Source organism: Scyliorhinus torazame, chromosome 14 (genome assembly GCF_047496885.1).
Source record: "Scyliorhinus torazame isolate Kashiwa2021f chromosome 14, sScyTor2.1, whole genome shotgun sequence".
Classification (NCBI taxonomy): domain Eukaryota; kingdom Metazoa; phylum Chordata; class Chondrichthyes; order Carcharhiniformes; family Scyliorhinidae; genus Scyliorhinus; species Scyliorhinus torazame.
In genome coordinates, this window is record NC_092720.1 from 136,688,583 (window position 1) to 136,706,444 (window position 17,862).

A 17,862-nucleotide genomic window follows, 5' to 3' on the forward strand; every position below is an offset into this window, starting at 1 on the left:
AGAATCTCTGACAGAAGGCGGGATTCTCCGTAACCTGACGCCGAAATCGTGTTTGGCAATCAGGCGGAGAATGGACTCCGACACCGAAGTCGGGGCTGGTTTGACGCCGGTCCGTCATGCTCCGCCCCCTCCAAAATGGCATCATCGTGACCGTTTCTGCGCCTTTGGCGCGTCATCGGCCATTCCACCCATGATGTCCAACCCCGATGGGCTGAGTTTCGGACGGCGTGTGGCACGTGTGGCCTGAGCTGGCGTGCCAGCTGTGTACTGTGTCCAGCGCTGCCATGCTCGGCTGGGGTTCCTGTTGCTAGCCGGGTGGTGTCGGCTACGGCTGGAGGAGGGGCTGATGGGGGTTGGCAGAGGGTGGGCTGTGGGGTCGGTTTGCGGGTTAGGTTACACGCACGGCCGGCGACATGTTGTACGGGGCAACTGGGGCAGGTCATCAGCTGTGCGCATACCCGGCCTGGCACCCGGCCATTCTCAGTGCTATCCGCGGGCGTATCGTGCGGCGCCGGTGCTAGCCCCTCACCGGTACCGGAATCGGTGAGGGGTTTGCGCTGATTTGCTGGTCACGAAACACACAGGTCCCACGTCAGCATCGGCACTTAGCCGCAGATACGGAGAATTCCATCCATGGTGCTGTAGAAGGAGACCCAATAGCTTAATAATTTGGGAAATAATCAGAACCGATGGATATGATTAGCTGTCCCCCGAGAATACCGCTCACACCTGTTGTCAACCCCCCCAAAAAAAAAAAATCAATCATTGTCACCTTGGGCAGATGAGCTCTGTGCACCACCTCGAGCTGGATCAAACCAAGCAGGTACAAGAGGACATAGAGTTGACTCTGCGAAGAGTGTCACTCCAAACTTCCTCATCCAGAAGAGGACCAATTCACCCTCACCTCATTCAGCAGAGTCGACTCCCCTGACAAGATCTGACAATGAATACCTGAAACACTTCCCCACCAGACCCAGCCCAAGGTAAGCTGCGGGATTCTCTATCGCCAGGATCCTTCCGAATGTGGCGGAACATGTTTGTAGCTCATAGGTGTTGGCCTAAGTAGCCAGCCTGCATAGCAATTTGACATGTTTTGGAGTCTCTTGCTGTGAAATGTGTGCAGTATCTTCAAATGGAAGGAAGCCCTTCAAACATGAGCTCTGAGATGGTGGAGGAAAGTGCTTCAAATATGAATCCAGATAATGTGGAGGAGAAAGCTTCTAATAACTGTGCAGGGGGAGGTTATCCCACTTCTGTCCGATTTAACCCCTTTCACCAGGCGAGCATAATTTAATTTATGAAGTAAGGCTCAATTATTGGCCAACCGGTTTCCCAAGAACAAAAGCTAGATCTGGAAGGTGAAAAGGCAACATCCGCAGATCGGCTCCCCTCCCCGGAGAATTGACGAGAAAGTATTCGCTCTTGTCCAATTTCAAATTGTAGAATTATAGAATCATAGAAATTACAATGCAGAAGGAGGCCATTCGGCCCATCAAGTCTGCACCGGCCCTTGGAAAGAGCATCCCATTTAAGCCCTCCACCCTATCCCGTAACCCAGTAACACCACCCAACGTTTTTGGACACTAAGGGCAATTTATCATGGCCCATCCACCTAATCTGCACATCTTTGGACTGTGGGAGGAAACCGGAGCACCCGGAGGAAACCCAGAGAAGGAGCCAAAACTCTCCGGACTAGCTTCATTATCTCATCCATAGTGGAAACTGGGTCTGTAATGTAAAGAAGCAGATCAGCTGCATACAAGGACACCTGTTGCTCAATCCCTCCCGGACTTATCCTCTTCCACCTACCAGAAGTTCTTAACGCTATGGCCAGTGGTTCAATTGCTAAAGCAAATAGAAGCGGAGACAATGGGCATCCCTGCCTCATACCCCTCTTTAGCGGAGAATAACCCGAGCTCAAGGCATGGGCACGAACACTAGCAGTGGGGGCAATGTACAACAGCCCAAACCAGGAAATGAACTTTTGCCCAAACCCAATCTTCCCAAGAATCTCGAAGATTCCCACTCCACCCTATCAAACTCTTTTTCGGCACCCACAGAAATAATCACCTCCAATTCGGGCACAGGAGTGGGAGGAAAAGGACAATGTTTAACATCCGACATATACTGGCTGACAATTGCCGACCCTTGATGAAGCCTGTTTGGTCCTCCACAATCACTTCTGGGAGGCAAGACTCCAACCGCTGTGCCAACACACTGTGCAACGGTTTGGCTATTTGGCATCTGCATTGGTTCAAGAAGGCAACTCACCTCCACCTTCTGAAGGGCATCTATGGGTGGACAATAAATGCTGGCCTAACCAGCGACTCCCACATCCCGTAAATTAATTTTTAAAACGTACAGGCACCAGGTCCACCCACGATGGCCACCAAACCCACCAACAAGACAAAACAAAGAGAGATCCGTGGTCACCATCTGCGAACCAACCCAACCCTCCACCCAACATACCGCCCATCAGCTTCCCCTGACACTTGTCGGCAATTAAGAAGACAAATGCAATGTTAGCATTCATGTCAAGAGGGCTAGAATACAAGTCCAGGGATGTACTTCTGAGGCTGTATAAGGCTCTGGTCAGACCTCATTTGGAGTATTGTGAGCAGTTTTGGGCCCCGTATCTAAGGAAGGATGTGCTGGCCTTGGAAAGGGTCCAGGGGAGGTTCACAAGAATGATCCCTGGAATGAAGAACTTGTCGTATGAGGAACGGTAGAGCACTCTGGGTCTGTAATCGTTGGAGTTTAGAAGGATGAGTGGGGATCTTATCTTACAGGATACTGCGAGGCCTGGATAGAGTGGACGTGGAGAGGATGTTTCCACTTGTAGGAAAAACTAGAACCAGAGGGCACCATCTCAGACTAAAGGGCTGATCCTTTAAAACAGAAATGAGGAGGAATTTCTTCAGCCAGAGGGTGGTGAATCTGTGGAACTCTTTGCCACAGAAAGTTGTGGAGGCCAAATCATTGAGTGTCTTTAAGACAGTGATAGATAGGTTCTTGATTAATAAGGGGCTCAGGGGTTATGGGGAGAAGGCAGGAGAATGGAGATGAAAAACTATCAGCCATGATTGAATGGCGGAGCAGACTCGATGGGCCAAGTGGCCTTTCTGCTCCTATGTCTTATGCTCTTATGGTCTTTGCCGTTCCCCAAACACCACACCCAAAAGTACATACACATGACAATGAGGCAAACATACACCCCTACACCTACATCTACTAACCCCAACCACAGACTAAACAAAAACATTGTCCAAATTTAAACTAAGATGACTTCTGGTGGCGGCCATGAGCTGAGCAGTCGCATGAAAGGTGGCTCTCTCTTAGAAACAGTTCCCCCAGCTTGACCTCCATCTTCTACTCAACCGACCAGGATGCTGACGAGCCAGCTACCAGGCAGCAAAAACAGCAAAAGTAGAGAGTGGAAAACCCCGACCCCAAAACAGTGAGTCCCGGGGGGAAGCCGAAGATCCAACGTTGCCCCAGCCGATGATGGAGAAGCTGATCAAGTTCATCACAATGGAATTCCAGAAGCACAGAGAAGTGGAGAAAGGTAGACAAACAGGAAAACAGGTCCCGCTGGCAGAGCCAACGGAGCGTCAAGCTACCAGTGGGCACACATGGGAGGAATCAGACAAAATTTTTGGCATCGATTATCGGAAAGTTGGTTGGGGCGGAGGGCTTCACCAAGCCCCCAGAGGTGGTTGGCCACAGGTCGCACCGACAGAGGCCCAAGTCGGGAGAACCACTACGGGCAATGATAGTAAGGTTCCATGGATTCCAAGACAATGAGCAATTCTGAGGTGGCGAAGAGCACGTGGTTGTGCAAGTGGGAACTACACTCCCATCGCTTGTACCTGGACATTGGATCGGATCTGGCAATCGCCGGACAGAATCCGCGCTATTTAAAAGCAAGGTGCGATTTGGCATGTTGTACCTGGCTAGACTTTGTGTTCCATATCGGGGCAAAGAACATTATTTGACACACCGGGGGAGGCAAATGAGTTTGTTCACAAGAACAAGCTCAGGAAGAAGCAAAAAGGGACATCAAAGATCTCCCTTCCAACATAAGGTCAGAAGCGGAGATGTTCACAGATGGCTGCACAATGACTGCAGTGAGGGACAACAATATTAATGCGTCCAGGTGGAAAAGCTGCCATTGTACTTGGGGACATGGGGGCCAGGAAGCAGATGGGATGAATACAAAAGCATCCGTATCTGGGGGAGAGCCACCACATTAACGGACAAGCTGGTGCACGGGAGTACGGAGAGGAGGGGGAGGTGCATGACACACCTCATCCTCCCCGTGTGTGCGTGGGTTTCCTCCGGGTGCTCCGGTTTCCTCCCACAGTCCAAAGATGTGCAGGTTAGGTGGATTGGCCATGATAAATTGCCCTTAGTGTCCAAAATTGCCCTTAGTGTTGGGTGGGGTTACTGGTTTATGGGGATAGGGTGGAGGTGTTGACCTTGGATAAGGTGCTCTTTCCAAGAGCCGGTGCAGACTCGATGGGCCGAATGGCCTCCTTCTGCACTGTAAATTCTATGAAACCTCCAGGAGGGAAGGAGCACCTGGAAAATGGGGGGTGGGGGACAGGGGGGACGTAATGCAATAATCCAGGAGGGACGGAGACGAGAGGCAAGGGAAGGGAGGGGGAAGGCAAGGCGGGGGGGGGGGGGGGGAAAGAAATGGGGGAGCAGGGAAATGGAAGTGGGAACAACATGGGCAGGAAAGTGCGGGGATGGGGAGTGAGTAGAATGCTGGTTACATCAAGTCACACATGGAGATGGCTGGAAAGAGGAACGTAATGGCTGACCCCACAGGAGTGTATGTGTGTGGGGGGGGGGGTGGGGGAGAAACAGAAATTCCTCATCAGAATAGTCACCTGGAAGGTAAGGGGACTTAACGGACCAGTGAAAAGATCCAGAGTCTTCGCTCATCTGAACAGCCTGAGGGCTGACCTAGTCTTTTTACAGGAGACACATTTAAAAGAGAAGGACTGACTGAGGGAGGGTTAAGGAAAAGCTGGGTAGGACAGACCTCTCAGGTGTGCTTTGGCGTGCAGCCAAAATGGGGTGGTCTCACCCTCCACATTCAGGGAGGCACTGAAAGCAATGATAAGAGCGGAATTAATAGCCTATTAGTCACTTAGTGACTTTGGCGTCCGTGTTCAGGAGGGAAATGGGTCTCTATGATCCGCACTATCATATCCTCTGGATTCTCCGCCCTGCCGCGCCACTTCTCTGCCCGACCCACCGGCTGGATTCTGCATTACGCTGGCCGGTCAATGGGGTTTCCCATTGTGGGGCAGCCCCACGCTGTCGAGAAACCCCCGGGCACCGGCAAAACGGAGAATCCCGTCGGCTGCCCCGGGTCTTTGGCAGAAGTGATCGCGGAAGATCGGACCGGGTTAGCCAATGGCTGACAGCTAAGATCACACATCTGCTGAATGTGATTATGACCCCACCCGGGGGGGAGACACCAAACGTCTTCAATCGGATGAAATAGAAGTACCTCATGGAGATCCTTGAACGGTTTGAGCCAGTGTTCACCTCGTGGGTGAAACTACTGTACAGCGCTTCTATGGCGAGCGAGCGGAGGAATACCGCCAGCTCTGGATATTTCAGTCTGAACAGAGGCACGAGGCAGGCTCCCCACAGTCCCCGCTGCTGTTCACATTGGCAATTGAGCCACTGTCCATCGCTCTCAGAGCAGCGAAGGGGTGGATAGGCATCCAGAGAGGAGTCAGGAGGCACAGAGTTTCACTCTCTGGATGACCAGCTGCTCTGCGTTTCAAAGCCTCTAGCCAGCATATGCAAGATAACAGCTTCCTGACGGAGTTCGGAGTCTTCACAGGATTCAAACTAAACATGAGCAAGAGAGAAATCTTCCCCGTGAACCCCTGGGATGGAGGAGCACAGTTGGAAATGCTGCCATTCAAACTGGCCCAAACCAAGTTCAGGCATCTGGGGGCACAGATAGCTCACAATTGGATGTGTTTCCATCAGTGGAATGTGTGCAGCCTGGTGGAGGAGGTGGCAAGAAACCTACGGAGATGGGACTAGCTCCCTCTCTCCCTGAAGGGAAGAGTGCGGACGATAAAATGAACATGCTGCCAAGGTTCCTCTTCCTATTCAGATCACTCCTGGTCTTCATCCCCAACTCCTTCTTCACCAAGGTGAATAAACTGACTATGACTTTTGTCTGGGCGGGAAAGAACCCTAGGATATGGAAAACCGTCATCTGGGCATCTGTCCCCTTAGGTGGGCATCTTACATCATTGAACAGGTGGGATTTTAAACAAAAGTACACTGAAAAACTGGACAAAAAGAGCTCAAAATGCAATACCCTGGTGGGAGCCACTGTGTGCATCTATCCTCTATATCCCGCCACCGGAAGTCCGGGATAACTATTTAACCAGCTTCAATTCCCAATTCACATGATCGAACATTTAAAATGTAAGACTGTCAAGTCGTGTTGTGAGATTTACCCACCACGCTGTACCTGGCGTTTACCTGGGTGTGCCGGGGGCATCGCGGGAGAGGCCCAAATTGAGCTTCATGCTAGGTACAAAACAGCACGTGAGTCACCCGATTGGTGGTGCCCGGCACAACCCGGGTCACACCGCCACTGGGTGTGAAAAGATAATCATATTTAAATGAGCCATCAGGTTAATTAGCCTAATGTATCATTTAAATATGCGCCACCTATTTGAGGTTACATTCTCCTGGCGCCTGTGAGTAACCGGCCTCTGGCAAAGCCTCAAACGGGCGCTGGTTAGAATTGGTTTCCACAAGTGGAGAACAGGCGTGATGGCCACTCCAGGGGTCTGGGAGACTATTGGAGCCCTGCGGGTGGTTGGAGACAGTGGAGGGTGTAATTCATTGGTATGAATCAGCAAACTTCTCCACTTTAGATCTGATGAGTACAAGACAAAAAATGTGACAAATGTATATTTTTTAAGCAAAAGATTAATTACGTTATCCTCCTTTTTTCCCTCAGACACCTTTTCAATAGACAGAAAAATAAACTAAAGAAAAGTTACTTCCATCGATAAAACCTTCAACACTTTTAGACTAGAAGAGCAGTTCTTTTTTTAAACGAATAAAATGTTTTGGAGAACCATAGAATTCCTAGTGTAGAAGGAGGCCATTTGGCCCATCAGGTCTGCACCATCCCTCTAAAAAAACATCCTACCCAGGCCAACTGCTCCACCCTATACCCGTAACCTCATCTAACCTGGACATGTTTGGATACTAACGGACAATTTATCATGCTAATCCACCTAACCTGCATATCTTTGAACTGTGGGAGGAAATTGGGGCACTCAGGAAACCCACACAGACACGGGGAAAAAGTGCAAACTCCACATAGTCACCCAAGGCCAGATCTGAACCCAAGCCCCTGATGCTGTGAGACAGCAGTGCTAACCACTGAGGGTTAAAATTGGATGTCTACCAGGCATTTCAAGGCTTCAGAGATAAGCTTTGTCTCTCACTAGGCAATACATTTGCAAACCCAACCCATGCAAATACTATCAGTCTACTGAGGGAAAGTGTCATCAACAGTGCCAGCAAGCAGCATTTGTTTTACAATAACCTACTAACTGATGCTTAGTTTGGGTTCTACCAGGGTCACTCAGCTCCTGACAACATTATCGCCTTGGTTCAAATAGGGACAAAAGAATGAACTCCAGAGCTGAGGTGGAGTGACTGCCCCTTGACATCAAGGCAGCATTTGACCGAGTAAGTTATCAAGGAGCCCTCGGCAAACTGGAGTCAGTGGGAATCAGGGGGGAAATCTCCACTGTTTGGAGTGATACCTGGCATAAAGGAAAATGGTGGTGGTTGTTGGAGGTCAATCATCTCAGCTCCAGGACATCACTGCAGTAGTTCCTCAGGGTAGTGTCCTATGCCCGACCATCTTCAACTGCGTCATCAATGACCTTCCATGAAACGGTCAGGAATGTGGATATTCGCTGATGACTACACGATGTTGAGTACCATTCATGACTCTTCATTTGCTGAGGCAGTCCATGTCCAAATGCAACAAGATGTGGACAATATTCAGGCTCGAGCTGACAAATGGGAATTAACGTTCATGTTAACGTTCATCACTGGCCGTGATGGAATGCATCCCAGAGTGCTCGGGAAATTGCAAATGCACTAGTGATAATTTACCAAAATTCACTAGACTCTGGGGTGGTCCCGGCGGATTGAAAATTAGCAAATGTGACACCACTGTTTAAAAAAGGAGGTAGGCAGAAAGCGGGTAATTATAGGCCAGTGAGCTTAACTTCGGTAGTAGGGAAGATGCTGGAATCTATCATCAAGGAAGAAATAGCGTGGCATCTGGATGGAAATTGTCCCATTGGGCAGACGCAGCATGGGTTCATAAAGGGCAGGTCGCGCCTAACTAATTTAGTGGAATTCTTTGAGGACATTACCAGTGTGGTAGATAACGGGGAGCCAATGGATGTGGTATATCTGGATTTCCAGAAAGCCTTTGACAAGGTGCCACACAAAAGATTGCTGCATAGGATAAAGATGCATGGCATTAAGGGGAAAGTAGTAGCATGGATAGAGGATTGGTTAATTAATAGAAAGCAAAGAGTGGGGATTAATGGGTGTTTTTCTTGTTGGCAATCAGTAGCTAGTGGTGTCCCTCAGGGATCAGTGTTGTGCCCATAATTGTTCACAATTTACATGGATGATTTGGAGTTGGGGACCAAGGACAATGTGTCCAAGTTTGCAGACGACACTAAGATGAGTGGTAAAGCAAAAAGTGCAGAGGATACTGGAAGTCTGCAGAGGGATTTGGATAGGCTAAGTGAATGTGCTAGGGTCTGGCAGATGGAATACAATGTTGACAAATGGGAGATTATCCATTTTGGTAGGAATAACAGCAAAAGGGATTATTATTTAAATGATAAAATATTAAAACATGCTGCTGTGCAGAGAGACCTGGGTGTGCTAGTGCATGAGTCGCAAAAAGTTGGTTTACAGCTGCAACAGGTGATTAAGAAGGCAAATGGAATTTTGTCCTTCATTGCTAGAGGGATGGAGTTTAAGACTAGGGAGGTTATGCTGCAATTGTATAAGGTGTTAGTGAGGCCACACCTGGAGTATTGTGTTCAGTTTTGGTCTCCTTACTTGAGAAAGGACGTACTGGCACTGGAGGGTGTGCAGAGGAGATTCACTAGGTTAATCCCAGAGCTGAAGGGGTTGGATTATGAGGAGTGGTTGAGTAGACTGGGACTGTACTCGTTGGAATTTAGAGGGATGAGGGGGGGATCTTATAGAAACATATAAAATTATGAAGGGAATGGATAGGATAGATGCGGGCAGGTTGTTTCCACTGGTGGGGAAAAGCAGAACTAGGGGGCATAGCCTCAAAATAAGGGGAAGTAGATTTAGGACTGAGTTTAGGAGGAACTTCTTCACCCAAAGGGTTGTGAATCTATGGAATTCCTTGCCCAGTGAAGCAGTAGAGGCTCCTTCATTAAATGTTTTTAAGATAAAGATAGTTTTTTGAAGAATAAAGGGATTAAGGGTTATGGTGTTCGGGCCGGAAAGTGGAGCTGAGTCCACAAAAGATCAGCCATGATCTCATTGAATGGTGGAGCAGGCTCGAGGGGCCAGATGGCCTACTCCTGCTCCTAGTTCTTATGTTCTTATGTGTCAGACAATGACCATCTCCAATAAGGGATAATTCAACTATCGCCCCATGACATTCACTGCCATCACTGAATCTCCATATCCTGGGGGTTACCATTGGCCAGAAACTGAACTAGACTAGCTATGGCTACAAGAGCAGGTCAGAGGCTAGGAATCCTGAGGGGGGTAACTCACCTCTTAACTCCCCAAAACCTGTCCACAATCTACAAGGCACAAGTCAGGAGTGTGATAAAATCATCCACTCTTGCTTGGACAAGTGCAGCTCCAACAATATTCAAGTAGACGCCAGTCAGGACAAAGCTGCCTGCTGGGTTGGCACCCCACCCACAATCATTCCCTCCCTCCACCACCGGTGCACAGTCGCAGCCGTGTGTACCATCTACAAGATGCACTGCAAGAACATACGAAGGTTACTTAGGCAGAACCTTTCAAACTCAAGACCAGTATCATCTAGAAGAACAGGAGCAGCGGATATATGGAAGCACCACCACTTGGATAGTCCCCTCTGTCTGTATTCATAGTGTTTTTTAGCCTTTCTCCACAAGCAGCCTTGCAGCTGAACAGGGGCATTTAATGATGTCATCAGCCACTGTACAGGCAAATGGCAGTGTAACATTGTAGCCTTTAATATTCACATCTTTTAAATTAATCTCAACATTTTGGTTGAATCACAGAATCCCTACAGTGCAGAAAGAGGCTATTCGGCCCATCAGTCTGCACCGACACTTCGAAAGACCACCTTCCTGAGGCCCAATCCCCTTGCCCTGTAAACCCACCCTCGGGTGAAATTTACCATGGTCAATCCACCTAACCTGCACAGCTTTGGCCTGTGGGAGGAAACCGGAGCACCCGGAGGAAACCCACGCAGACACGGGGAGAAAGTGCAAACTCACCCAGACAGTCACCTGAGGCCGGAATTGTACCCGGTTCCCTGGCGCTGTGAGGCAGCAGTGCTAACCACAATCTCTTGAATCCACCACATTAAAACTGGCAACGAGGTAGGCGAACCAGCGTTTGTAGACATCCAAAGAAATAATAAATGATTGAAATTGTGGCTAGATGAGAGCCGACGACCGAGGAGCCACAGGAACCAAAAGAAATCACAAAGTATCTGACGGAAACATTCACGTACTCTGCCCGAAATGAACTCTTGGCCGTGAGTAGAAAGCACCCTGCAACAACAAATTTAGAGCTGGGAATGTTGCAAAACACAAAGGGAAACAGGCTGAGCTCAGATTGTACCTTGTTTTGGGGACAAAAGCAAGGTAGTGCTAAACATACTTGGGTGCTCCAGTAGGGTGGAATGGCAGGAAATGTGGACGTTAAGTTTCATAAGCGGTTCAGTTTCATAAGCGTAACCAAGAAGAAGGCATCGCTATTCCTAAAGGAGAGGGACATGTTGATTGGTGGTGTCTCAGAGGGATGCATAAACACTTTAGAACAGGTCGTTATTACGAGGGAGGAAGTGTTAGGTGTGTTAAAAAGCATTTAGGGAGACCAGTCCCCAGGGCCAGGTGGCATCTATCCCAGATTTCTGAGGAAGACAAGAGATGAAATTGCTGGGCCTCTGACAGAAATCTTTGTGTCCTCATTGGCCACAGGTGAGATCCCAGAGGATTGGAGGATAGCAAATGTTGCACCATTAGTTAAGAAGGGTTGCAAGGATAATCCCGGTAATTATAGGCCAGTGAGCTTGATGTCAGTGATAGTGAAATTGTTGGAAAAGATTCTCAGAAATAGGGGGCTGGATTCTCCATTTCAGGGACTATGTCCCCAAGCCGTTGTGAAAACGGTGGCCTTTTACATCAGAAAAACTGGCATCAAAAGGCCACATATTCACAGCCCTGCAGGGGGCTAGCAGGGACCCATCGTGAAACTCGCAGCTCCAGCTACAGATACGGGCCCCCGCACGTCCGGGTCAGAGCCGCACGTCCGGGTCAGAGCCGCACGTCCGGGTCAGAGCCGCACATGCGCATGGTGGCAGCCTCCAGCAGCCGCGCCGTGCTGCATGACGGACTCAGACCACGGAGCTGGACCGCGTAAATAGACCCCCCCGGTCAGCCGCGCGCCCGACCCAAACCACCCGCCCCAAAATAGCCCGGTCCCGTATGAGGCCACCCCTGCCCTCCAATTGGCCCACCCCTGACCATGGCGGCCATCGTCGGAGTCCGCAGCCGCCACGCGGGTATCCCAAATGGCAGGACCATGTTAGATCCACACCGTTGAGACTTCGGCCGGTCGGGGGTGGAGAATAGCGGGGCCACAGGTGGGGGATCCAAAGATCGCTACCTCTGGACTCGGCAACACTCGGGTTCCTAGCACCGTGGACATTGCCTTCGCAAACCCCTGCAAAAACCCTCTGAGCTTCGGGCATGCCCAGAACATGTGGACATGGTTTTCTGGGCTTCCCGCGCACCTCACACATCTATATTCTACCCCGAAAAACTTGCTCATCCTCGCCGCCGTCATATGTGCCCGGTGGACCACCTTAAATTGGATTAGGCTAACCCTGGCACAGGAAGAGGAGGAATTGACCCTGCTTAGGGAGTCCGCCCATAGACCTGCCTCTAACTCTCCACCTAGCTCGCCCTCCCACTTGCCGTTAAGCTCCTCCACCAGGGTTTACTCCGCGTCCAACAGCTCCTGGCAGATATCCAACACTTTCTCCTCCCCCACCCAGGTACCACACCACACTACCCTATCCTGTATCCCCGATGGCGACAGCAGCGGAAATGCCGGCACCTGCTTTCTCAGGACGTCTCGCACTTGCAAATATCTAAACCCATTCCCTGGCGGCAGTATGGATTTATCCTCCAGCGCCTTTAAGCTGGGAAAGCTCCCGTCTATAAATAGATCCCCCATCCTTCTAATTCCTGCTCTCTGCCAGCTCTGGAACCTGCCGTCCAGCCTGCCCGGTGCAAACCTGTGGTTGTTACAAATCGGGGTCCAGACCGACGCACCCTCCACCTTCTTATGCCTCCTCCATTGCCCCCAGATCCTCAAAGCCATCACTACCACCGGTGAGAACGGCAGAGGTGCCGTTACCAATGCCCTCATACTGGTGCTTTTACAAGCCGCCATCTCCAGCCGCTCCCATGCTGACCCCTCCCCCATTACCCACTTCCGAATCATGGCGATGTTAGCCGCCCAGTAGTAGTTGCAGAAGTTCGGCAGCGCCAACCCATCCTCCCCCCGACTACGCTCCAACCACATTCTCTTCACCTGCAGAGTTTATTCGCCCACACAAAGCCCGAGATGATCTTGTTCACCCGCTTGAAAAAGGCCTTGGTGATGAAGATGGGGAGGCACTGAAAGACAAACAGGAATCTGGGGAGGACTGTCATTTTCATGGTCTGTACCCTCCCCGCCAGTGACGACGGGAGCATGTCCCATCTCTTTAAAGTCCCCTTCCATTTGCTCTACCAACCGGGTTAGATTAAGCTTATGTAGTGCCTCCCATTTCCGAGCCACCTGGATTCCCAGATAGCGAAAGCTCTTCCCTACCATTCTAAGCGGCAACTCCCCCAGTCTCTCCTCCTGCCCTCCAGCCTGAATCACAAACATTTTGCTCTTCCCCATGTTCAATTTATACCCCGAAAAACTGCCAAATTCCCCCAAGATCAGCCCAGACAAATTTGATGGCGGTCATCATCTATATGCACGCAGCACTACTAAGGTGAGTGACTGGTCAGCAGCAACTGCATCGCAGGCTGGGCCCCACCCCAGCCCACTCCGACCACCACAAACAAATGAGGATTTAAACATTTTATCTCAGCTCTTCCTCACCGAAACATGAGTCAGAAACTTCCTGGGACACAGCACACATCATGTAACCCAGTGAAAGGCGTGCACCAGGATGCAATTCTGGATTTAAGGATAGGCAGAGCTGGAGCTCCCCGAACCATGACCTCCCCCCACACACACACTTTCTCACACTTTCTTCCTGTTTAACGTTGTACCAACCATATATTTCTGAAACTTCCTGATCGGCCCCTTGAGAGGAAATAGAATGGAAATGTGGCACCTCATGCAAAATGATTAGACAAGCCTGACGTAGACTATTCTTGTGTCCTTTTTTGTTTTATTTAATTCAAGGTGCTTGCACATGTTTATTTCTTGTTCTTTATGGTGAACTGGGATCCATTGTTTCCTGTTTGAAAAGAAAAGAAAATCCATTGATGCATTTTGATTAATAATGGAATCAGGGGTTATGGGGAGAAGGCAGGAGAACGGGGATGAGAAAAATATCAGCCATGATTGAATGGCGGAGCAGACCCGATGGGCCGAGTGGCCTAATTCTGCTCCTATGTCTTATGGTCACTGTGCTTCTGGCTAGGAACACAATGGGTTAATATATTCAGTCATATTCAGACAAAAAGGTTGTAAAGATCACAATAAGAACACAAGAAAATGATTCAAAAATTCATTATTCCTTCACGCCAGCTGTATCTTTACAGACACACAGAAATTTAGAAAGATTAACAGTTTACCATCTCTATCTTATACTCTAACAGTAAATATATGGTGAACAGTGGTCCAGGCACACCACACTCCAAAGTAAATGACTGATGCTACCAACGCAGAGTCCATGGGTTTTTCAACAAGCCACCCAGATGTTTGTCACACCATGGGCCAACCAGTCTCACTGAAACTTTGTCTTTCTTCCGATGCTTTCCAATATCAACGTTTGACGAACTCGCTCCCACTCAGACAGCTTCAACAAGGAACTGCCCCCTGGGTTTCAATCTGATATTACTTTCCTCGGGATCTCCATGTACACTCAGGCTTCATCTTCCAAGCCCAACTTTATGCCAAACAGAACACCACTACTCCGAAAAGCCCACAGCAAGGAATCACCAACCTTTGGCTGCCGGCCACAATCTTCAAAGCTTCTCTTGAGCCCACTTTAGAACATAAGAACAAGGAGTGAGCCATCTGGCCCTTCGAGCCTGCTCCACCATTCAATGCGATCATGGCTGATCTTTTGTGGATTCAGCTCCACTTTCCGGCCCGAACACCATAACCCTTTATTCTTCAAAAAACTATCTATCTTTATCTTGAAAACATTTAATGAAGGAGCCTCAACTGTTTCATTGGGCAGGGAATCCCATAGATTCACAACCCTTTGGGCGAAGAAGTTCCTCCTATGCTCAGTCTTAAATCTACCTCCCTGCTACTTGCAGCTCTATCTTTGGAACCTTTTTCTCTGTCGTTTATTTTGCCTTCATGGGATATATCTGTCTTCGTCCCTGCCTGGGACTTTCTCCTGGTTTGGGACTGTCTTCCGGGGCACCCAGTGTCCTGCTCCTGCGACATATCTCTGATGGCGCTCGGGTTCAAGGTCACCTGATCTGCTTTTTGTTCCATTACACTATTGTCTTCCTTTTTTCTGTGTGCAGGGCCAGTTCCCCACTGAAGAATTTACAAAACTTGAATTGTGTATATGTGCGGCCAGCTCCCAGCTGGTCCATGTGTAGAAGTTACAAGAAGTTCAGGAACTGTAGTTCGTGGCCTCCAAACCCCCGGGGCGGGATTCTCCACTCCCGCGCCGGTTGGGAGAATCGCCTGGGTCGCCGAATTTTCCTGCGACGCCGGTCCGACGCCCTCCCGCAATTCTCCCAAGCGGCGAGAACGGCCCCGCCGAGTTCCCCGCGCCGCAGGCCGGAGAATCGCCCGAGACACCCAAAATGGCGTTTCTCCGGCACCCCTGCTATTCTCACGCCCGGATGGGCCGAGCGGCCAGGCCAAAACGGCGGGTTCCCCCCGGCGCCATCCACACCTGGTCGCTGCCGACGGGAACAGCGCGGGAACGCTGGGGGTGTGGGGGTGGCCTGCGGGGGTGGGGGAGGGGGGGATGCTGCACCGGGGGGGGCCTCAAATGGGGTCTGGCTCGCGATCGGTGCCCACTGATCGTCGGGCTGTCCTCTATGAAGGAGGACCTCCTTTCTTCCGCAGCCCCACAAGATCCGTCTGACATCTTCTTGGTGGGCGGACTCGGAGAGGACGGCAACCACGCATGCGCGGGTGACGCCAGATATGCGGCGCTGGCCGCGTCATGTATGCGGCACAGCCTTTACGTGCCGACAAGGCTTGGCGCGTGTAAATGATGCGGCCCCGCTCCTAGCCCATTATCGGGCCCTGAATTGGTCAGGATAGAGGCCGTTTCGCGCCATCGTGAACCTCGACGCCGTTCACGACGGTGTGGGCACATCGGCATGGGAGTGGAGAATCCCGCCCCCGATCTCTGACTTTTGGTTAAATAAGTTCCTCTGGGTTCGCCACATCGTTAAGTTTCTGCCTCCCCCAATTTCTGTAAATTTTATCCTTGAGAATTATAAACAATAAGAGTCCTTTGTAACATTAACTTCAAAAGAAATATTTTGCATCTTTGATTAAATGCCAATTGTTCCCAAAACCTTTTAGCCTTTTGGTAAGAGATTTTCTTTTCAAAATGTACTTTTTCTGGTACAACCGGGTTAACTATTTTCAAAAAATATTCTTATTGAAAATCTTTTCATTTGAACAAAACAACATAATAACAAAATGCCAAACAACATAATAACAAAACAACATAATAACATAATAACAAAACAACATAATAACATAATAACAAAATGCCAAACAGATGCTTCAGATTCCAATATACAAAGAGCACAATCAGCAAACAAGAAGACATCCAATCCTAACCACCCCTTCCCCAAGATCATTAATGCAAAGGATGATAATTGCAGCTTCTGTTGAAAATTTCAGACTCTGAACAAAAACTAAAAAAATCCCCTTAACAGCTGACAGTAACTAACTCTTTAAAAAAGGAAATGAATGGCTGCCATCTTAGATAGAATCCCTCTACCGACCCCCTAATGGTGTACTTGACCTGCTCCAAATGCAAGAATGACATGAGGCCACCCGACTAAGCCGAGGCACAGGGCGGAGTAGGAGACCTCCACTCAAGCAGAATTTGCCTCCATGCCATTAGTGAAGCAAAAGCGAAGACATCCACCTTCGCCCCCAACTGTAGCATTGACGAGTCCGATACCCTGAAAATGCCCACCAACGGACAAGAATCTCTGACAGAAGGCGGGATTCTCCGTAACCCGACGCCGAAATCGTGTTTGGCAATCAGGCGGAGAATGGACTCCGACACCGAAGTCGGGGCTGGTTTGACGCCGGTCCGTCATGCTCCGCCCCCTCCAAAATGGCATCATCGTGACCGTTTCTGCGCCTTTGGCGCGTCATCGGCCATTCCACCCATGATGTCCAACCCCGATGGGCTGAGTTTCGGACGGCGTGTGGCACGTGTGGCCTGAGCTGGCGTGCCAGCTGTGTACTGTGTCCAGCGCTGCCATGCTCGGCTGGGGTTCCTGTTGCTAGCCGGGTGGTGTCGGCTACGGCTGGAGGAGGGGCTGATGGGGGTTGGCAGAGGGTGGGCTGTGGGGTCGGTTTGCGGGTTAGGTTACACGCACGGCCGGCGACATGTTGTACGGGGCAACTGGGGCAGGTCATCAGCTGTGCGCATACCCGGCCTGGCACCCGGCCATTCTCAGTGCTATCCGCGGGCGTATCGTGCGGCGCCGGTGCTAGCCCCTCACCGGTACCGGAATCGGTGAGGGGTTTGCGCTGATTTGCTGGTCACGAAACACACAGGTCCCACGTCAGCATCGGCACTTAGCCGCAGATACGGAGAATTCCATCCATGGTGCTGTAGAAGGAGACCCAATAGCTTAATAATTTGGGAAATGATCAGAACCTATGGATATGATTAGCTGTCCCCCGAGAATACCGCTCACACCTGTTGTCAACCCCCCCCCCCCCAAAAAATAAAATCAATCATTGTCACCTTGGGCAGATGAGCTCTGTGCACCACCTCGAGCTGGATCAAACCAAGCAGGTACAAGAGGACATAGAGTTGACTCTGCGAAGAGTGTCACTCCAAACTTCCTCATCCAGAAGAGGACCCAATTCACCCTCACCTCATTCAGCAGAGTCGACTCCCCTGACAAGATCTGACAATGAATACCTGAAACACTTCCCCACCAGACCCAGCCCAAGGTAAGCTGCGGGATTGTCTATCGCCAGGATCCTTCCGAATGTGGCGGAACATGTTTATAGCTCATAGGTGTTGGCCTAAGTAGCCAGCCTGCATAGCAATTTGACATGTTTTGGAGTCTCTTGCTG

At 50.1% G+C, this 17,862-nt stretch overlaps 1 long non-coding RNA gene across 1 annotated transcript in view; it reads right to left on the reverse strand.

The window, feature by feature from the left end:
* Positions 1-13,607: 13,607 nt before the first annotated feature.
* Positions 13,608-17,862, reverse strand: part of LOC140390073 (uncharacterized) — a 53,975-nt gene continuing 49,720 nt past the window's right edge. The window contains exon 4 of the long non-coding RNA XR_011934550.1: positions 13,608-13,837. This is a non-coding gene — a long non-coding RNA (uncharacterized lncRNA). The remainder of the gene's footprint in view (positions 13,838-17,862) is intronic.